General features: G+C 42.2%; 1 protein-coding gene across 6 annotated transcripts in view; it reads left to right on the forward strand.

Moving 5' to 3' along the window:
• NUMB (NUMB endocytic adaptor protein) overlaps nt 1-23,427 on the forward strand; it is a 175,212-nt gene that overhangs the window by 26,653 nt on the left and 125,132 nt on the right. Inside the window, exon 2 of one of the 6 annotated variants that reach the window (XM_073608895.1) lies at nt 17,250-17,364. The exons of the other annotated variants lie outside the window; for them this stretch is intronic. The gene's annotated coding sequence lies outside the window, so the exon portion shown is untranslated. The remainder of the gene's footprint in view (nt 1-17,249; nt 17,365-23,427) is intronic. 6 annotated transcript variants of the gene reach the window in all.

The following is a 23,427-nucleotide window of genomic DNA, read 5'->3' on the forward strand; positions in this document are numbered from 1 at the left end:
ACAGTTGAAATAAAGCAGATCTGTCTGTAATACTCGCCTTTATTTCAGAGCTGTTCTCTGCAGTACCTCTTCTCTACCGCAAGATGCCAACAGTCTGTCGGGTTGAATGAAGTCCAGCCTCATCCAGCCCACTTCCTCTAAGCCCAGACTGTCATTCATACACCCACTGGGTATGGGGTCATCATGCAGGCCTGGACAGTAATCCTAGACAACACAGCACTCAGACATTATTACATTTAAGCCCTGTACACACAAGGCCAAATGTTGGGCGATATCAGCTGGTTCAATAAAAACTGGCTGACATTCTGTCCGAGAGAAGCCGGCCGAACATGCTGGAAAACTAGTACTGCGGCTATGAGTTATTACAAATAATTTGAAATAAAAGCTGCTCTATTGTGTTTACTGAATGGCATCAACAGTATATGTGTGTGTGTGTGTGTGTGTATATTTTGTTTTTTTTAGGTTTCTTCTTGATTTTGTGTTGTGTTGAACTGAAATGCATTGTAGTTTAGTAAACCATTTTAATTTTGTTTTATATATTTTATGAATAAAAGGCTAGTAACCAAATTGGGAGTAATCTTGTCATTTTATCTGAGCACTGGATGATTTTGTGGGATTTTAATCTCCATACAGTATTAATCAAGTTTAGTGCTCATGGTAAACAATACATAGACATGAAACAGAAACCGATTACAGATTGACAAAGGGCAAAATGAACTTTGAAAGATTCAATTTCCTACCTAATCCATGTGTTTTATAATGGAACAGAATTGCCGAGCAGATTACAACACAATTAAAATCACTTTTATTAACTGCTGCTATTGCAGAGTAATCAGCCATGGAGACTGGACAGTTGTTTGATTATTTTTTTTTATTTTTTTTGTATCCGTTTTTGTCTTCAACTTGGTGGCAGAAAGCTCTATAGAATTGGGAACTGTGGACATTAATTCAGAATGGCTGCAGTGAATCTATTACATTAATCCAAGCACAACAGTCTGTAGAAACATTACATTAATTAATGAAATTGGGTGTATCAAGCATTCTTCTCTTGGAGAACGGTTTGCAATTAAAGAATACTAAAGTCAATGAATAGTTTTGAAAAAAAAATTCTAGCTTTGAAGAGCTATCATAATTATAGGGTTTTGTTAACTTCTGTAGACTGAGATAAAGAGGCTGCTATTGTTGACTTGTTTTTAAAAAGTGAAAGCCCCAGGGACCTCATCCCGATGCTGACTTTACTACTTCTTGAATCGCTGTCTAAAAACAAATGTGCAGACAGAGTGAAATGTCTGAACTCTTGTCCTGCATAGTTTTTCTATGTAATTTCTCTAATACAGCTGCATCTCTTAAAATTAGAATATCATCAAAAAGTTAATTTTATTTCAGTAATTCAATGCTGACTTTGGACTTGATAAAACACAGTGGACCAATGCCAGCAGATGACATGGTCCCCCAAATCATCACTAAGGCCTCTTTCACATGGACGATCCGTATGTCCGTTTTTCATCCTTCCGTTTTCGGATGAAAAACGGACATACATTCATCCCTATGGAGCGTCGGATGTCAGCGGTGACATGTCCGCTGACATCCGACCCCGCTCCGATCCGAAAAGTGTAACGGAGGAAAAACCTACTTTTCCATCCGTGATCGGATCGGTTGACGACGGACACTACGGTCCGTCGTCATCCGATCCCCCCATAGGGGAGAGCGGCGCTCTGATAGGTCCGTCGCTGCACAGTGTGCAGCGATGCACCTGTCATCTTCCTGCTCAGCGGGGATCGGCGGAGCGATCCCCGCTGAGCCAGCGGATGTTCACGGGGCGGATCATCACTGATCTGCCCCGTGAGAAAGAGGCCTAACTGTGGATACTTCACTCTGGACCTTATGCTACTTGGATTATGTGCCTCTCCACTCTTCCTCTAGAGTCTGGGACCTTGAATTCCAAATGAAATGCAACATTTTCCACAGTCATTGATGATTTAGGGAGCCATCTGCTGGTGTTGGTCCACTGTGTTTTATCAAGTCCAAAGTCATCGCTGCTCTCTACCAGGAAATTCTAGAGCACTTCATGCTGCCTTCTGCTGACCAGCTTTATGGAGATGCTGATTTCATTTCCCAGCAGGACTTGGCACCTGCCCACATTGCCAAAAGTACCAATACCTGGTTTAACCACTTGCCCACCAGGCCAATTCTGACATTTCTCTCCTACATGTAAAAATCATCTAATATTTTTTTTTTTTTTTTTTGCTAGAAAATTACATAGAACCCCCAAACATTATATTTGTTTTTTTTAGCAGAGACCCTAGAGCAGTGTTTCTCAACTCCAGACCTCAAGGCGCCCCAACAGGTCATGTTTTCAGGATTTCCCTCATATGAAACGGCTGTGGTAATCACTAAGGAAGTGAAACTGATCAAATCACCTGTGCAAAATAATGGAAATCCTGAAAACATGACCTGTTGGGGCGCCTTGAGGACTGGAGTTGAGAAACACTGCCCTAGAGAATATAATGGCGGTCTTTTTTTGGAAAAAAAACTTTTTCACGCTTTAAAAAGAAAAAACTTAGTTAGCCCAATTTTTTTGCATAATGTGAAAGATGAAGTTGCGCCGAGTAAATGGATACCTAACATGTCACGCTTCAAAATTGCACACGCTCGTGGAATGGCGGCAAACTTCGGTACTTAACCTTTTAAGGACTAGCCTCGTTTTGGAATCTAGGTGTTTACATGTTTAAAACAGTTTTTTTTGCTAGAAAATTACTTAGAACCCCCAAACATTATATATTGTTTTTTTCTACCACCCTAGAGAATAAAATGGTGGTCATTGCAATACTTTTTTTTTTTTTTTTCACACCGTATTTCCGCAGCGGTCTTACAAGCACGCTTTTTTTGGAAAAAAATTCACTTTTTTGAATAAAAAATAAGACCACAGTAAAGTTAGCCCAATTTTTTTTTTTTTTTTTTATATTGTGAAAGATAATGTTACGCTGAGTAAATTGACACCCAACATGTCACGCTTCAAAATTGCGCCCGCTCGTGGAATGGTGTCAAACTTTTACCCTCAAATCTCCATAGGCGACGTTTAAAAAATTCTACAGGTTGCATGTTTTGGAGGAGGTCTAGGGCTAGAATTATTGCTCTCGCTCTAATGATTGCGGCGATACCTCACATGTGTGGTTTGACCACAGTTTTCATATGCGGGCGCTACTCATGTATGCGTTCGCTTCTGCGCGCGAGCTCGTCGGGATGGGGGGGGTTTTAAATTATTATTTTTTTTTTCTTATCTATTTTACATGATTTTATTTATTTTTACACTGTTTAAAAAAAAAAAAAATTGTGTCACTTTTATTCCTATTACAAGGAATGTAAACATTAAAAAAAAGTCATTTTTAAAAAAAAAATGACATTGAAAAAAAATTCCTTTTAAGACGTATGGGCAGAAGTCACGTTTTGACGTCGCTTCCGCCCTGCAGTGTCATGGAGACGAGTGGGCGCCATCTTCCCCTCACTTGTCTCCAGGCACAACAAGGGGACAGACGCGATCGCCTCAGCCGCTACCGACGGCTCCGGTAAGTGGCGGAGGGCACCGGATTGTGGCGGGGGGCCCCCTCTCCCGCTACCGATAAAAGTGATCTTGCGGCGAATCCGCCGCAGAGACCACTTTTTTATCTGAAAGCCGACCACCGCACGAAAACGGGGATACCGGGCTTATGGCAGCTAGCTGCTGCGATAACAACGATATCCGCCGCCTAACTTAGGACGTACATTGGCGTGCGGTGGTCGGCAAGTGGTTAAAAATCCCTATAGGGGACACTTTAAAATTTTTTACTGGTTACATGTTTGAGTTACAGAGGAGGTCTAGGGCTAGAATTATTGCTCTTGCTCTAATGTTCGCGGCAACACCTCACATGTGTGATTTCAACACCGTTTTTTCATATGTGGGCGGGACTTATGTATGCGTTCGCTTGTGCGAGCACACAGAGACAGGGGCACTTTAAAACATTTTTTTTATTAATTTTACTTAAAATTTTCTAATTTGACACTTAAAGAAAAAAAAGTTTTTTGATCACTTTTATTCCTATTACAAGGAACGTAAACAGCCCTTGTAATAGGAATATGGCATGACAGGACTTCCTTACAGTAAAATATGGGGTCAATAAGACCCCACATCTCACCTGTAAGCTGGGAAGCCTATTAAAAAAAAAAAAAAGAAAGGAAAAAAAAAGATCACCACTTCCCAGCCGAGGCGGCAACGTTTTTTGAATGCAGAGGCCGGGCGTGACGTCATAACATCGCGCCCAGCCACCGACGATCGCGGAGAAACCACCGACCATCTGGTCCGCCGGATATCTCTATGGTGGACATCCGGGGCCGGCAGATCCTGTCTCCAACTCACCGATTGCAGTGATGAGTCGGTAGAAGCACCGGAGGACGGTGGTGGCGGGGAGGGGGGGGGGGGGGCGTCCCCTCTCGCCGCCGTAAGAACAGTCTAGCAGCTGATTCAGATTCAGATATACCACCATAAAGCCCAGGACATCCATGGACGCCCAGCAGTCGGCAAGTGGTTAATGATCATGCTATCACTGTGCTTGATTGGCCAGCAAACTTGCCTGACCTAAACCCCATAGAGAATCTGTGGGGTATTGTTAAGAGGAAGATTAGACACCAGACCCAACAATGCAGATGAGCTGAAGGCCGCTATCAAAGCAACCTGGGCTTCTGTAACACCTCAGCAGTGCCACAGGCTGGTCGCCTCCATGCCATTGATGCAGTAATTCATGCAAAAGGAGCCCCAACCAAGTATTGAGTGCATACTATACTGTACATGGACATACTTTTCAGTAAGCCAGCATTTCTGTATTAAAAATCATTTTATTTTTTTTTTTAATTTTTTTTTTTCTGTAATATTCTAATTTTCTGAGATACTGAATTTTGGGTTTTCACTAGCTGTAAACCAGATTCATCAAAATTAAAAGCAAGAAATGCTTGAAATGTATCACTCTGTGTAATGCATCTATATAAAATGAGCTTCACTTTTTGAATTGAATCACTGAAGTAACTTTTTGATGATATTCTAATTTTGAGATGCACCTGTATGTTATCATAATTTCACTTTAAAGAATACCTTTGCCCACCAAAGCAACAGCACATCTGCATGCAGTTCTGAACATACACATTGAAGACATGGACTTTGTATTGTAAAATACCATCAGTTCTGAAAATGTAAGGTTTTTCTGTCTTGACCTCCACTTGGTGATGTAGCCAGGGCTCACAACTGTCTCCTGGGAAGACTACGTCGCCTGTGCCTTCCAGGAAGCTCTCATAGTGTGTTTGGGTTTTTTTTTTTTTGCCCTCTGTGCACACATTTCTGGGAACACAAGGCAAGACTGTTTTCTATGTTTTAATTGGTGCTTGTGAGTCAGCGTTACTATCCAACAATATACTGGAAAACAGTCAAAGAGTGCAGAGAGATGTGGTGAAGATTAAATGGGTCTAGGGTTTGGGGAGTAGTTATTTAGCTAAGGTTCCCAGACTTTAAGAAATCTCAAATGGAAGTTGAGAATGCTGGAACGTTTCTCATTTAATAAGCAATGTTTTCAAAAAGAAAATTGGAAAGCTTTTATTTCATACCCCTTTCACACTAGTGGTTTGGTTGTGTCTGGCTGTTGATTTTTCAGGCTGACCTGATCGGACCCTCCATTCTCCTCTATGGAGTTGCGGGTGTAAACAGACGTGTCTGTTTATACCCGCTTACATCCTTTTTTATTTCGCTAACAGCTGACGGATGGGGATCTGTTACCCTTCTTCGATCAAATGGCACTTGGGTGTTAACAGGCGGTCCACTTATATCCGACTGCTCCTAGAGGAGAATGGGCTGTGTCCGCTCTGCATAAGCATAGAAGATACGGACCAGTTATCCACTTGCTCAGTGGGGATTAGCGAACAGATCCCCCACTGAGCAAGTGGACTCCTGGCAGAGTCTGCCCCAAGTGAAAGGGGTCTAACTGTAAGGCATAGAACTGGATGGTACAAAAGTGGCCATTGCAAAGTCTTTTGGGGGTAGAAATGTAAAACGGAGTGTGGATAAGGCCAAAAGTTTTGGATCAGAAAGAGAGCTCAATTTTAGACAAAATGACCAGATATGGAAGACATTGCCTTTCAGACCACAGCCTCCTAAAGCATTGATCATCGTGGCGTGATAGGGTTTCCACTATCCCTACCGGTACCCAGCTCCATTGAAGAACAACCTTGTAAGCAGATTTAAATATAGTGATATTGAAGGAGCATTTCACTATTCTGAACCATGCCTTACTCCGGTTCTCAAGAGGAATTGAGTATTTAAAGTATTGTTCCCAGAGTGACACATAAGAGGTAAGGTATGGTGGTGAGTGGGAGTTCGTGGTCATCTATAATGGGGGTAGGAGTTTTTTGTCTTGGTTTAAAAAAAATAAAAATTCGGTACCTGGCAACTCCTTTTTTAGGAAGTCTTCCAGAGTTTTAATTACCTTATTGCAGCAAATGCAATAAAGTGGTTGTCAACCCTTTCATGCAATTCTATGCCAGCCCCTCTATTAGAGCCTGGCATAGCACACTGTACCTCGACATCATCTAGAAAAATGGAAGAAAGAGGGGGATCCCCCCCCCCCCCCTCAGGGCAACCGCATCCAAGTCCAGAGACCAATGCGGCTTTATATATTATTACTCTACACGATAATTGTATGTACCCATCTTTCAGCCTCCATTATTAAATTGACCTCACTCTTCCAGTCCAACAGAGTGGACATCTAGTCTGTTTCCATAGCCTGGGTATTAACAATTTGGCTGCATTCAATAGATGTGGAGTAATACTTTTCTTATATGATCTAATCGACATTGGTGTCCAATGAAATAGAAAATTTAAGGGTGTTAATTCCATGGGTCAAGAGGACAACCTCTCTACCCATGGAGTGATCCCTTCCCAAAATACCTTTTATTTATGACTTGCCATGCCTTGTTCACCACTATAGAACAACATACTCGGAGGCGCTAGGAACTTTAGGCTTGCACATGTAGTCAGGAGAAGGAAAACTTCAAACGCAATCACCCCCACGCAGCAAGGCTTTCCTCGTTGAGCACCCATCAATAGCTGAAACCATAGAAATACAGAAAAGAGCACCAAACCCAAGCCAGGTGAAAGTGTTCACAATACAGTAAGGCCTCATGCACACTGGACATTTTTACAGCTGCTGTTTTTGTTTTTCGACAGTCAATAAACTCCCCATCATGTTATCCTATGTCCATACACACATAGGCTGTTATCAACTGTTTTTGGCTGGGCAGTTTTTTGGCTGTAAAAACGCTCTAACGTCAAACGCTGATAAACGTTCAAAAACACGGCTCACCAGCGTTTTAACATTTTGATCCATTGGAGGAAAAAAAAATAGCTAAACGCTAACGTGGAAAAACACTATTGCAAAAAATTTTGAAAAACTCACTGCAAAGCTACTGATGGTTTTTATACCGTTCTTTTAACATCCAGTGTGCATGAGGCCTAATTGTATTTCATGCCTATAAAACCTAACAATTAGAAAGGAGAAAAGACAAAGGACCTAACAAAGCACAACATGGAGATTCTTTACAATAATGTTGGTTAGCTTACAATGGGGAACCTTAATATTCAGATTCTAGTGTAAATTGGCAAAATCAGTCAATGATAGAAGTATGAGGAAGTTGCATTTTAACCACTTGGTTACTGGAAACGTAAACCCTCTTCCTGCCTAGGCCAATTTTCAGCTTTCAGCGCTGTCACTCTTTGACAATTGCACGGTCATGGTCATGCAGCACTGTACCCAAATGAATTTTCCCCACAAATAGAGCTTTCTTTTGGTGGTATTTAATCACTGCTGGGTTTTTTACATTTTGAAAAAACAAACCCAGTTTTATAGTTTTGTTATAACATTTTGCAAACAGGTAATTTTTTTTTCTCCTTCATTGATGTGCACTGATAGGGTGCCACTGGTAGGCGGCATTGCTATGCACTGGCAGATGACACTGGTGGGCACAGATACTTGGGTGATGTCTCACCCTCTTCGGGACCGTTGTCCCTCTGACACAAACCGGCGATCAGCTTTTTTTTTTTTTTCTGCTCATGCTATTAGCGTGAGCAGAAAAAACAATTATCGATCTTTCTTTTGTTTTTATCACGTGATCAGCTGTCATTGGCTGACAGCTGATCACGTTGTAATGGGTCGGGATTGGCCCCTTGCTCCAATCTGTGATCAGCCACGTCTGAAACTGTCCATTGAATCGGCATTAAACGCTTACACCCACATAGTGGGACTGAGTGCTTGGATGATATGGGTGAGTGCCTAAGCAAGTAGGTAAGACAGAGAGCAAGTAACCAAAAGTGTTGGGAAAGAAGAGAAAAAGGGGTAAACAACTAACACAGGGAAGTGTGGGGGCTAAAGGGCGTTGTTCCATCTCGGCTTATATGGCCCAGTAGGGGGGGCATCCGAAAACCCAGCTGATGGTTTGAACATAGACTAAAGCCTTGTACACACAATCTGATTTTCTGCAGACAAAACCCCAAACTTGTCTTGCACACAATTGTCGGCCAACAAACACGAACGTAGTGGCGTACTACATGATTTTTTCAGCTCTTTATTGCCATCCTTTGGGCTCCTTCTGCTAATTTTGTGTTTAGTAGAAGTTTAAGTGTTGATTCAAGCTTTTTAGTTTGTTTCTGAACAGCCGTTCGTCAACCAGCCATGTTGCGGAATCGAAGGAGATAACGTGTTATTTATTATTGGCCTTGGAGTTATTGACCCAAGTCCAGACCAGGAATAGGGGGAGGAGGATTTCTTGGACCAAAAATTGGTTGCTTTATAAATCGTGACCAATTATGTGATATGCCTTTGCTGCGGGAGCTCCAGGTGAATTATCCAGATTTTCGGAATTATCTCCGGATGACAGACCCCCTACTTTCACCAACTACTTGGCATTGTTGACCCCCTATATTACAAGCAGGACACATGCATGAGGCTTTTATTTTATTTTTTGGTTGAATAATGATTTGATTTGGTATATTTTCTATATTTGTGGATGCATAGAATGCACTTTTTGGTTAAGTTCTATTGGCAGATAGCATATCTAATTTTGTGTTCTTTTTTTAATGCAGAAAAAAAAAAATGTGGAGAATAATACTTGGCTGTGATGTGTTTTACTTCAAATGACAGTTTGGGAGTAGGCAGTTACATTTTAAAAAATACAATGTGAAATTAACAATGGACACAACATAGTTGTATTTTTGATCTAAAAACTACGGGATGTTGTGGTAGCCAAAAAAAATAACAAGCATAATAATAATCTTTATATCGCTAGGAAAAAAAAGCCTTTGAAAATTTTGTTTGCATTAACTCCCATGAGTATCACCATCAAAGCAGCTTCATTATTATCCTATTAAAGAAGAGAATGTGCGCTGCATTTCGAGATTTTTTTTTTTTTTTTTTTAAATAATTTGCTGCGTCGTGAATATTCTCCATTAAATCTAGTGGGACTAGTATTTGGAGGCAGCAGTGCCCCTTGTTCCCCCATTTCTAGTGACCATGCATTTAAAAATGTTTCAGTCAAATTTTTCGTTTTCAAGTAATACCATTTTTGAGACCCAGTAGAGTCATCCCTAGGTCTGTCTGCTGTCCTTTTACTCTGTAGCAAAATAGTTTTGGTGGCAAGCTCCTGTAAACATCACGATACCCTGCCTCAAGCACTCCATGAAAGAACACATCCCTGGTTCTGTTCTATTTGAGAGCAGGCAAGTAACTGATCAGCAGATTGCACAGGTAAAGTCTGGACCACCAAGGGTTGGCAGGAATTGGACTGTATAATGCTTAGGAACAGTAGTAGTGACTGGTGCCATCCCTAAAGATTAGGCCTTCAGATGATCATGAGAGACTGTGGCCATTCTTGAATTTATGTTAAAAACTGACAGTGTTTTTTTGTTTTTTATTTTCCATGCTCCTCTTATAGCTTCACATACTAATAAACACCGCCATGACATTTGGAACTCCTGAGTGGCATAGTAGCTCTCGTCACAAAATCACTTTAATGATTGACCGCCTCCCTTTTTGTGATTTCTTAAAAAGAAAAAAGTATTCTATGCATTGTTCTCTATTTGGCTCTTGACTGATTTAAGGTTAAAGGGGCAGGACGGATGTTGCATATTCTTGTTAATTGGCTATGGTTTCCCAACATAGTAAGCTGGAACCGCTCCCTCCCTTTCCCAATAGGTTAAACTGGAATATGTATACAGCCTGACTTCTTATTTCTTCATTTTCTTCAAAGGAAAAGCATAGAACAATTTGCTTTGTGTGATGCCAGAAAAATGCTTGTAATGTCAAATGCTCCTTTCAGGAGTAATGTGGTGCACATGACAGAAGGTTTCTGCCATGCTGCATTCCTAGGTTTTGCTACCGATCTTTCTTTTTTGTATTTATTTTTTTTTCTTGGTTATCAACTTTACCTTCTTTGTAATATTTTTATGAATAGTTCACCCAACACCTGGCAAAAAACTTTTTCCCATCCAGTGGGGCTGTGCTCGTGTAGTGCACAGGTTAACCACTTGTTTTTGTCTAGGGAAGAGGAGATATACTTCCCTAATCCTCCCAGCACAAGACCGTTTTTGCACCCAGCGCTCCAGCGGTCTTGAATTGTGGACTGTACCTGACATCAAACTCAGAGCAGAATTCATGGACCAAGAACAGTCCATCGCTGGACCGTGGTGGAGCACTGTTTTCTGATAAAACTAAGTTGACAAAATGAGCAGTTGACACGCACAATGCGGGCATAGCCCCACTGCATGGGAAAACTTCTTCTTCTTTTTTTTTTGCATGAGGTTCTACTTTAGTGTCTTCACCAAGAAATGTCTAATATATATTTTAGCGGACACATACATTTGCAGCTTTGATAAAACGGATGCTTACACTGGTATGATAATGTTGTGTTGCTATGTACAAGGGTTTAGTTAACTGGGGGGGAATTTTTTTTTTTTTTTTTTTTTTTTTTTAATCTTTTTTATTTATTTTTTTTTATTTTGAGTTGGTTGTTTTTTGTGCGCTGGTTTCATTCTGCATGGATAAACATACTGTGCTACACTTTGTAGCAAGTACAAATAGAAGCTCTCTGGATGGACATTGTTTAGTTTGGATTCAGCTGGAGATATCAGGGTGTTGACTTTAACCAGCACTGTGTTCTTCCTGAGGCATAAAACAGATCTGCCTTTGCAGTGTTCTCTATAAATGTTTACTAAGTTGTATTATATGTAAATAACCTGGCATTGTATGCACATTTTTTTTTAGTTTAGACACTGAAAACCTATCAGATCTTTGTTATTTAGACACTTCCTGGTTTTCTGAATTCAATTGTCACTGTTTTACTTTTATGTAAAGCTGACTGTAGAGATATGCAGGCATGTTTGTGTCTCTCAAACATATGTTCCAGCCAGTGCATCCCAAACTCTTGGAACAGGTCACTGTTTTGTGCTTGGGTCTATGAAGAGAAGCCTGGGGAGGCATGAAGCAGACATCCATTGCCAGCTTATCCGCTTGTCAGGGGAAACGACAGCAACTGGATGAGGTTTTCTTCCCTTCCTCCTTTCCACAAAAGATGTGCATACATGGGTCGAATCTCGGCTGGTTCAGCAGGGACTGGCCTGAGATTCTATCCATCTATGGGCAGGCTGTCATTCTAGCCCATCAGATTGTTGGCATGCGATCACTGCTGGCGGCCCCCTCCCCCCTTTTTCCAGCAAAACACAAGAGCGCCGTGGGAGGCATTGACTGTGTTGATGGGGGGGGGGGGGGATTAAGCAATTTTCTATCAGTGGAAGAAAGGAAACTTGTTAATCAATGCCTTGCCTAACCCACAAAACTCTTGTTAGTGTATTGTGATATGTGCATGCGTGCGCATATAGTTGGACATAGAAATTGTAGCTGGTCTTGCTTTTGATGAGCTATGTAATCGTCAATATACCATCAAGTACTGGGCTCAGTGCTTTTAGATGGATGATTGTCTATTTTAATCCACACGCAAATGTACTTTGGTTTGACAGACAGCAAAGTGATCATGCTACTTGATTAAGTGAGGGAATGGGCTCAAGAACTGACAGCCATTCAACCTTAGTAATCTGAGGAATGGAGGAAAGGCTAGGGAAAGTAATGGTGCAACAGAAATCCGCAGCCTTACAATCTGAAAGGTTAAAGGAGCAAAACAATGGAAATTGCTCTAGATGAGAATGAAATAATGACTCCTGAGATAACCATGCAGGTTTTATCAGGAACTAGGAAATAAATAAATTGTGTGTGTGTGTGTGTGTGTATGTATATATATATTTATTAATTTTTTTTTTTTTAATGTTGTGATCGTAAGTTTACACATAATTTGATTTCTTGGCCATTTTTCAGAGAATATGAATAACACAAACTTTTCTTTCACTCATGGTTTAGTATTTGGCTGAAACCATTTATTATCAATCAACATGGTTACTATTTTTAAATCGTAATGACAACAGAAACTACCCAAATGACCCTGATCAAAAGCTTACATACCCCAGTTCTTAAAGAGGGAGTCCACCTGAAAAAAATTATTAAAAGCCAGCAGCTACAAATGCTGCAGCTGCTGACTTTTAATAAACGGACACTTACCTGTCCAGGAGTCCAGCGATGTCGGCAGCCGAAGCCGAGCAACAGCTCGGCTCTCGGCTGCTGCCGCCGCCATTCTCGGTGAGGGAATAAGGAAGTGAAGCATTGCTGCTTCACTTCCCGATTCCCTACTGCGCAAGTCGCGCTGTGTGTCCTAAGCGGTCCCCGCTATCTCCTGGGACCTGTGTGTTTCCCAGGAGACAGCGGGGGGGGGGGGGGGGCGCGGGAGTCTATTCCCAGAAGTGGGTGCAGATACCTAATACAGGTATCTACACCCCCCTCTCCCCTGAAAGGTGCCAATTGAGGCACAGGAGGGGGGGAGGAATCAGATGAGCGGAAGTTCCACTTTTGGGTGGAACTCCGCTTTAATACCTTGTAACATCAGTGATGGCTTGAAGTCTTTTGTGGATGAGTCTTTTTATCTTCTGATATGGTAAAGCCTCCAGTTCCTTTCACCATAGGCCTTGTTGACTCCTCTCCAAATGTAGCGTTTATGGTTGTGGCCAAAAAGCTCAATTTTGGTCTCGTCACTCCAAATGACTTTGTGCCAGAAGGTTTGAGGCTTGTCTCTGTACTTTTTGGCGTATTGTAAGCGGGATACTTTGTGGCATTTGTGTAGTAATGTCTTCTGGCGACAACCATGCAGCCCATCTTTCTTTAAGTGCCTCCTTATTGTGCATCTGGAAACGGCCATACCACTTGTTTTCAGAGAGTCCTGTATTTCATCTGAAGTTATTTGTGGGTTTTTTTCTTTGCATCCCGAACAATTTTCCTGGCAGTTGTGGCTGAAATTTTAGTTGGTCTGCCTGACCGTGGTTTGTTTTCAACAGAACCTCTCATTTTCCATTTCTTGATTAGAGTTTGAACACTGCTGATTGTCATTCTCAATTCCTTGGGTATCTCTTTCCTGTTTTGTACAGTTCAACTACCTTTTCCTGCAGATCTTTTGACAATTCTTTTTCTTTCCTCATGACTCAGAATCCAGAAACGTCAGTGCAGCACTGGATGAAAGATGCAAGGGTCTGTCAGGAGTCCAGAAACACATTTTTATATATTATATTTTATTATTATACCAAGCAAACAGATCGCAGGTGAGGATGGTTACCTTTTTAATAGCCATTCAAACCCCTTTGTGTTAACTTGTGTGCATGTTATCAGGCCAAAATTACCAGGGTATGTAAACTTTTGATCAGGGTCATTTGGGTGGTTTGTGTTGCCATTGTGATTTAAAAAGAGTAAACACAGTTGATTGATAATAAATGGCTTCAGCCAAACGCTAACCGTGAGTGAAAAAAATGTTTGTGTTATTCATATTCTCTGAAAAATGAAAAGAAATCACTAAATTCTGCCAGGGTATGTAAACTTATGGGCACAACTGTGCGTGTGTTTTGGTTGTGTGTGGTGTTTTTTTTTGTTTTTTTTTTCTTCTATTATTTCATACATATAAATATTCCTGACCATTTCTTTTTCGTATGGGTTTTTTTTTCCCCATCGCGTTTTGTTTATATTGCATTCTTTCTGGTAATTATTGTGGTAATCATGGCTCGGATTCCCTTTGTTCGTTATGTGCCTCTGCGTATAATTAGTCCCTGAGGGATATTTCTGTTTTAAGTAATTTCGGTATGCTGTGAAATGAAGACTTAGCTGCTTGCGCAGTCTCGATCCCCTGGACACCATAGTACAGAGCCAGTGCTGTGAGGGCCCAAGCAGAGGAAGGGATTAGCTGGTCTCATGAACCAGACTATGGGAAGCCCATAAATGACTTGCATAAAATGTGTAAACAGGGTTTCTGAAATCATTGATCTGTATTGACAGCGAAGAAACTGACAGAGGCATATTTGAGCAGGTAAAAGCTTACTACATTCTGGTAATATAAGCTGTAATGTTTTTCCTTTTTGGTAACTTTACAGATAAGTATAGTTCTCGCCGTGGCTGGTTTAATAACTGGAGACAAGAAGCCATGATGCAGTTCTGGCAACAAATGTTTCTGAATTTCTCTTGCGCCCCCTTCACACTGTCGGACCGTTCAGGTCCGCCTGTCAGTTTTGACGGCGGACCTGAACAGGCACTCCATGCTAGTCTATGGAGCGACGGATGTCAGCGATGACATGTCCGCTGACATCCGACCCGGTCTGATCCGCTAAATGCAGAGGGATGCCCCTACGTTTGCATCCGTCCCTGGCGGATTGGGTGAGATCTGATCAAAACGGACATGCTGTCCGTTTTCGTCCGATCTCTCCATGCGAAGCACAGGCGCTCGACAGGCCCCTCCCCGCTCAGTGAGCAGAGGGGGACCTGTCACCTGCCGGCTCAGCGGATCCGCCTCGTGAGAATGATTCCTTATCCATGGATGCATTCGTGCTCCTTTGAACTGGCATTGACTGACTGTCAAACATACTTTATCCCACCCTGGCTATCAAAATGTTCTTCTCCCTCTTGTATTTATGATAGCTTTGCGGAATGTCCATTGACTCGCCATGCTCTGATGTAGGCACAGACCCTTTTAACTCCATCTCCCACATATCCTTGGGTTCCTGGAGATGCCCAGAGAAATGAAATTTCTTTTGCTTTCTTCCTTCAACAGTTCATACCCTCTTCTATACCCAGTGAAGAAAAATAGGCTCAGATGATACAGAGATGAAACAAATCTCCCTACATAAGTTTTATTTGTATATCTGCTGTCTTTCCCTTTCTACACTCTTTGGAAAGTGCAGATCGTGTTTAGAAATCTTGCTTCCTCTTTCAGCAGTGGGTGTGGAGTATGGGCTTACAATGTGTGAGAGCTGATTGGAAGAAAGGGACACACCCCCTCTCCACATAGGCAGAGGAACATGCAGAGCTGTAGTGTGAATAGACAAGATCTCTGCTTATTATCTACCTCTAAGCTCCCTCCCCAACAGAAATTTTCAGCTGTTGTTCTCTCGTGTCGGAGAACTTGTCAGAAGTGACTCTGCTGATGACGAGGAATGGAGCAGCAGAAAACAAGGACAATTAAAAAAAAATGTAAATATGTGTGGTGCTTAAGTCATATTTCATGAATGGGGGTTTACAACCCCTTTAACCACTTTAGCCCTGGAGGGATCTGTCCCCTTCCTGACCAGGCCATTTTTTTGTGATTCGGCACTGCGTCGCTTTAACTGACAATTGCTCGGTTGTGCGACGCTGTACCCAAACAAAATTGACTTCCTTTTCCCCACAAATAGAGCTTTCTGTTGGTGGTGTTTGATCACCTCTGGTTTTTATTTTACGCTATAAACAAAAAAGGATTGACAATTTTGAAAAAAAAAAAACAATATTTAGTAGTTTTTGCTATTATAAATATCCCATTTTTAAAAAAAAAAAAAAACTATTTTTCTTCCTCCAGTTTAGGCCAATATATATTCTTCTACATATTTTTGGTAAAAAAATTGCAATAGGCGTGTATGTTGATTGGTTTGCGCAAAAGTTAGTGTCCTACAAAATGGGGGATAGATTTGTTATTATTATTATTATTATTATTATTATTATAATAATAATTATTTTTTTATCAGTACTGCAATTATTGCGCCAGTCAGATAGGACACTTTTGACACTATTTTGGGACCATTGACATTTATACAGTGATCAGTGCTATAAATAGCCATTGTTTACTGTATAAATGTCATTGGCAGGGAAGGGGTTAACACTAGGGGGGCGATTAAGGGGTTAACTGTGTTCCCTAGGTGTGTTCTAACTGGTAGGGGGGATGGGGCTGACTAGGAGGGGAGATAGCTTGGTGTTCATACTTAGTATGAACGCATGATCTCTCTCCTCTCCCCTGAGAGAACCGGGATTTGTGTGTTTACACACACAGATCCCGGTTCTCGCTCTCGCAAGCAATCGGCGGTCACAGTGCCCGCCGGACAGGCGCATCGGGTGCGTGCGCGCCTGCTGTCATCTTTAAAGAAGTGACTTACAGCTACAGTGATTTGCTGAGCCAACCTGCCGCAGTATGACTGCGGTGGCTGGTCGGCTAGTGGTTAATAACATAGTTTCTCCGGAAGACCCAGCTACTGAGAATTACCATTTCTGATTGCCACCAGTGTGTTGCTGTTCCAGTGGGGTGTCCCCATGTTCTCAGGCCTTGTATCCCTGCCGCTATTCTCCTGTGTTACCAGAGCAACCCTGGAATTCACAGAGAGGGACACCATCTATGAGGCTAAAAGCAAATGGCTGTTTCTGTTTTGAACTGTTTGAGGCTACATTTCACATGAGCAGTTAGGGGCATAGAGTGACTTTCTGCTGCTTGCTATAATATATGTCGAAGGCCAGCCATGCCCGTATGGATGTTCTTTTTTTTTTTCTGCCTCATTTTGGAAAATCTGGAATGCTCTGCAAGAATAGATGTTATGGGTGAGCCCTAAAGAAAAGAATTTTTTTCATTGCAGAATTATAAAATATTAGTTTTAAAACGTATTGGCTTAAAATAAAACTGATCCTAAACCATTCTTTTTAGTCCCTACAGTATGTTTGACCCACCTAGACCTTGCTTTTGTTGAGGTTTTGCCAACAGGTGCAATTAACTAACTTTTTTTTTTTTTTTTTTTTTTCTTTCCATAGCGCTGAGTTTTCCTTGATTGACATTTGAGGCATTACACTGTTACCTGTGGAACATGAGGTTCTGTATAGGACTCTAGAAAAATTGGCTATAAGAAATTGTGTCCAGCAATTAATGGTAGGGTTTTTTAGCTATCATTTCATTTATAGTATTCCTGTGCCTCAGTTGCTGTTGAGAATTCCTTGGGTGTAACTCTGCCAAATGCTATCTTAGCAAAGGATGATTTGTGAGCTGTGTGTTTACTTTAGAGACATGCCAGCAACATAGACTGCCAAAAGCTTATAGCGAGCATCGTCCGTCCTCTTCTTTCATGCCGGTGTTTTGTCGAATAGTGCCTCCCGTCGAAAAATGCATCTGATGGGTCTGCGCATGCGTGATATGGAGCGTCACTCCAGCTGATATATTGATCAGCTGGCAGGACCTGAACATGCGCAGATCATCCATGGCATTATCCGAAGCTATGCAAACAGCGGAGGGACAACGGAATTGTCAGATTATGCCCCATTGCTGTGAGGTGTGTGTTGTAGGGCAGCTTCAGTGTGTTGAACGGTGGGTTTTGCCTAAGATTGTATTGCAACACATGCAAAACCCGTCGTTGAACGCACAAAACACGCCCCACAGCAGCGGGGCATAATCTGACAATTGCGGTCTCCCTCTGATGTTTGCATAGCTCAGATAATAGCGCATGCACAGATGATCGGCGACATGTTCAGGTTCTGCCAGCTAATCAACATATCAGCTGGAGTGACGTTCCGTACCGCACATGCGCAGACTCATAGGAGGCATTTTTCGACTGGAGGCACTATTCGACAGAACACCGGCACACATGCATATACACTACTGTGAAAAAGTTTTAGGCAGGTTTGAAATATACCATAAATTAGGAATGCTTTCTGCAATAGAAGCGTTTAATAGTTTATTTCATCAATTAACAAAATGGAAAGTAAATGAAGACTCCCTCCTTATTGGGTTACCTCCTAAATATGCTATCCCCCCCCCCCTTCAGTCCTTCATGAACACTGCTGCCAGGCTCATCTACCTTACAAACCACTCAGCGTCTGCTACCCCTCTCTGCCAATCCCTCCATTGGCTGCCACTCAACTAACAAATTAAATTCAGGATACTAATAGTAACCTACAAAGCCATCCACAACCTGGCCCCCAGCTAAATTTCTAACCTGGTCTCAAAATACCAACCAAATTGTCCTCTTCACTCCTTCCAAGACCTGCTCTCTAGCTCCTCTGTCCCCTCATACCATGCTCGCCTCCAGGACGACTTCTGAGCCACTCCCATCCTCCTGGAATGCTCTACCCAATCTGTCTGACCATCTCCAACTTTGTCTACTTTCAGACGATCCCTGAAAACTCACCTCTTCAAAGAAGACTATCTGGCCCCCACCTAACAACTGTACATTGTATTCTTTTTATTTTCTCCATCAGCACATCCCCTACAGTTATTACCTCTTATCTCTTGACCCTCCCTAGATTGTAAGCTCCAAGGAGCAGGGCCCTCTGATTCCTATTGTATTTGTACTGTCTACCCTCAAGTTGTAAAGAGCTGCGTAAACTGTCGGTGCTATGTAAATCCTGTATTACAATGATAATAGAAGAGAAAATCAATATTTGGTGCGACCACCCTTCACTTTCAAAACGGCAACAATTCTTCTAGGTGCACTTGTACACAGTTTTTGAAGGAACTCGGTAGGTAGGTTCCAAACATCTAACCACAGATCTTCTGTAAATGTAGGCTGCCTCAAATCCTTCTGTCTCGACATGTAATCCCAAACTGACTCCATGATGTTGAGATTAGGGCTCTGTGGGGGCCAAACCATCATTTCTCCTTGTTTGTTATGCTGAAGGTGGTGCTTCATGTTTTGGCTGTATGTTTGGGGTTGTTGTCCTGCTGCAGATTCTATTTGGGCCAATCATCCACCTCCCTGATGGTATGGCATGATAGATGAGTATCTGCCTGTATTTCTCAGCATTGAGGGTACCATTGATCCTGACCAAATCTCCAAATCCATGTGCAGAAATGCAGCTTCAAACTTGCAAGGAACCTCCACCATGCTTCACTGTTGCCTGCAGACACTAATTATTGTACCGCTCTCCAGCCCTTCACCAAACAAATTGCCTCCTGCTACAGCCAAATATTTCTAGTTTTGACTTCAGTCCAGACCATCTGCTGCCATTTTTTTCTGCACCCCAGTATCTATATGTTTCATGCATAGTTGAGTCGCTTAGCCTTATTTCCATGTTGGGGGTATGGCCTTTTGGCTGAAATTCTTCCATTTAAGACCACTTCTGGCCAGATCTCTCCGGACATTAGATGGATGTACCTGGGTCCTTCTGGTTTCTGCCAGTTCTGTGCTAATGGCACTGCTGGACATCTTCAATGTCAAAGGGAAGTAAGCATGATGTGTTTTTCTTCTATGCATTTTCCTTGGCAGACCACTCTGTCTCTGGTCTTCAACGTTGCTCGTTTTTTTGTGCTTCTTCAAAAGAGCTTAAACCACACATCTTGAAACCCCAGTTTGCTTTGAAATCTTTGCCTTGGGGGACCTTGCAAATGCAATATAACTACCTTGTGTCTTGTTGCTTTGTTCAGTTTTTTGCCATGGTTTATGACCTGTGACATTAAACTGTTTTCTTCCACAACCTCGCCTTAGTAGCAGAGTTTGACTGTTCCTCACCCAGTTTTAAGCCTCCTACACAGCGGTTTCTTTTTCAGTTAAAGTGGAGTTCCACCCACTTTTACAACTCTTCAGCATCCCTTACTAAACTGTGCACTGTAAACGAATTGGATATTTAAAAAACAAAATTTTCTCAGCACCTACTGTATATCTGCTGTATTCATTTTTCACTTACTCCTCCCTGGCCGTGGCCGATCGCATCATTTCCTGTTTGCAATGCCTTCTGGGAAGGTGCGGCAACTTCCTCTGACACTGTCATGGAAAGCTGACCTGAAACCTATTACACTGCTTGTGCTGCACTGAGCATGTGCGAGATCTGCAAGGATGAGATCCAGGAAGAAATACAGTCTGGCTTCAGATGCCCACACTTAAGATGGCCACGGCCTGCTGTACGTTTATAAAATAACAAACTATTGCTATAAACTAACAAAACAGACCTTAGTTTACAGACTAACTTTACTAGAATACATTAAGCTTGTGTATTATAGGGGTATTTTTATTTAAAAAGTATAATTTCGGCCAGAACACCACTTTAATGACTGTTTCAACCTGCATTTGAAATTGATGATCATTAGCTACCTGCTTGGTATAATTGGTTAATCGTACAACTGACTCTAATCCTACAAAATCCCTGCCTTGTGCAAGTGTATAAAATATGCAAGTGTAAGAATTGATGCTGGTTTGAAACCAAAGGGTAATCACGCCAAATATTGATTTGATTTAGAGTTCTTCTGTTTACTTACATTTTTATACAGTTTATAAAAAATAAATTATATTTTTGAAAAGCATTCTTACTTTACAGAATTAATTCATCTGCCTAAAGCTTTTGCACAGTACTGTAGGCAAGTAGTAGATTTGGTTGGAAAAAGACACTGGTCCATAGAGTCCAGCCTATGTTACCTATCTATTATATTGTGTATTTAACTAACATGTTCTATAAGTGGTGTGTAAAAGAGGAGAATAAAACGCATACCATGCAGGTGAAGTCTGTTTAATGACCACAGTGGGCATGGGATATTTACAAGTACTGTAGATTGACGGAGGTTTCGCCTCCCTCTTGTTCTGAGACACAGGCTGGAGGGGGTGACACAGCCATTGACTGGCAGAAATCTACCCGTACCATGTTATTGTCAAACAGTAATAAAGATTTGATTTCAAATATTTGTGTGACAATCTAAAACAGTTTATTGATGTTATTTATTACTACTCTGTATTCAGAAGGCGTGTTTTTTTTTTTTTTTTAATATATAAATGTGACTAGCAGCAGAGGACTGGAAGTGCCTCCTGCCTATGTTTTTCTTGCAGACAGTATCACTTAAAGTGGAGTTGCACCCAAGAACGGAACTTCCACTTTTTAGAATCCCCCCCCACCCCCGGTGTCACATTTGGCACCTTTCAGGGGGGAGGAGGGAGCAGATACCTGTCTAATACAGGTATTTGCTCCCATATCCTATCATAGATCACTGCGGCGTTCGTGGTGACCTGCGCCACTTCCGGCGCCTACTCTGTCCTCCCCCGCTGTCTTCTGGGAGACAGAAGACAGCAGGGACCAGTGAGGATGGGCAGTGCGACTTGCGCAGTAGGGAACCAGGAAGTGAAGCCGCATGGCTTTATTTCCTGATTACCCTACCGAGGATGTCGGCAGCAGCAGCCGAGAGCCGACAGACAGATCGGCTTCAGCTGCCGACATCGCGGGCTCCCTGGACAGTTAAGTGTCCATATATTAAAAGTCAGCAGCTGCAGTATTTGTAGCTGCTGGCTTTTATTAATTTTTTTATTTTCGGCAGACCTCCACTTTAAGTACGATCTTTTCTCACATTAGTTTGTCTACCCATTTTGCGATGACAAACTAAAATACTGCTAAACTTTTTTTTTTTCTGGTTTAGCTTTTTAGTAGCTTGAAAATATTTTTGTTTAGCTTTTCTGTGTTTTAAAAACATTAGCAATTTTTATAAGGGATAATTTGCAGCTTCTCAATAATAGTTTTCATATTTATTACCAGTGCTACACACTTTCTAATTGATGGATTGTAATGGCATCTAATAAATGAAGTTGAGTGAAACTAGGTCTTCACATGAGTTGCAGCCTGTTCCAGAAGAGTATTGGATACCTTTTGGAATAGTGGGGCAGAAAATGGGGTGCCTTGATGGAATTGTGTGCAAATTTCTACAGAATACCATTATATAAAATATTGCCGTGTTGCATGACCGGACCTTTTAAGATGCAGTGCATTCAGAAAGTATTCACAGCACTTCACTTTTTCCACGTTTTGTTATGTTACAGCCTTATTCCAAAATGGATTAAATTGATTTTTTTTCCTCCCAAAATTCTACAAACCATATCCCATAATGGCAACGTGAAAGAAGTTTGTTTTGAAATGTTTGCAAACGTATTAAATATAAAAAAAACGAAAAAAATTGCATACATAATGGGATATAAATAAGTATTTACAGCCTTTGCCATGCCACTCAAAATTGAGCTCAGGTGCATCGTGTTTCCACAGATCATCCTTGAGGCTGGGTTCACACTGGTCCGACAAACGCTCCGACATTGGGAGCTCATGTCGCATGACGTGTGAAATGTAATGTTTCCCTATGGGAGCCGTCCTAACTGGTCCGACACAAGTCGTTCCGACTTTAGAAATGCTCCCTGTACTACTTTGGTCCGACTTTGATCCTACTTCAGCCTATTGACTATCATTGAAGTCGGATCAAAGTCGGATTGCCGTCTTGCATGATCCGACTTCGGCACGCGACTTGTGCTCAGATGTTCTTGAGGGGGAACTCCGCGCCAAATTTTAAATAAAAAACCGGCATGGGTTCCCCCTCCAAGGGCATACCAGGCCCTTGGGTCTGGTATGGACCTTGAGGGGAACCCCCTACGCCGAAAAAACGGCGTGGGGGGTCGCCCCCAATCCATACCAGACCCTTATCCGAGCACGCAGCCCGGCCGGACAGGAATGGGGGTGGGGACGAGCGAGCGCCCCCCCCCTCCTGAACTGTACCAGGCCGCATGCCCTCAACATGGGGGGTGGTGCCTTGGGGGAGGGGGCGCGCTGCGGCCCCCCCACCCCAAAGCACCTTGTCCCCATGTTGATGAGGACAAGGGCCTCTTCCCGACAACCCTGGCCGTTGGTTGTCGGGGTCTGCGGGCGGGGGCTTATCGGAATCCGGGAGCCCCCTTTAATAAGGGGGCCCCCAGATCCCGGCCCCCCACCCTATGTGAATGAGTATGGGGTACATCGTACCCCTACCCATTCACCTAGGGAAAAAGTGTCAATTAAAAAAAAACACTACACAGATTTTTAAAGTAATTTATTAGACAGCTTCGGGGGTCTTCTTCCAACTTCGGGGGTCTCTCCGGTTCTTCTCCGCGCTCTCCGGGTCTTCTGCCGGGCTCCTCCGCTATCTTCTGCTCTTTTGCCGCTCTTTTGCTATAGCGGAGGAGCCCGGTCTTCAATCTTCTGCCTTCTGCCCTCTTCTCCTGATGTT

Source organism: Aquarana catesbeiana, linkage group LG13, assembly GCF_042186555.1.
Source record: "Aquarana catesbeiana isolate 2022-GZ linkage group LG13, ASM4218655v1, whole genome shotgun sequence".
NCBI lineage: Eukaryota > Metazoa > Chordata > Amphibia > Anura > Ranidae > Aquarana > Aquarana catesbeiana.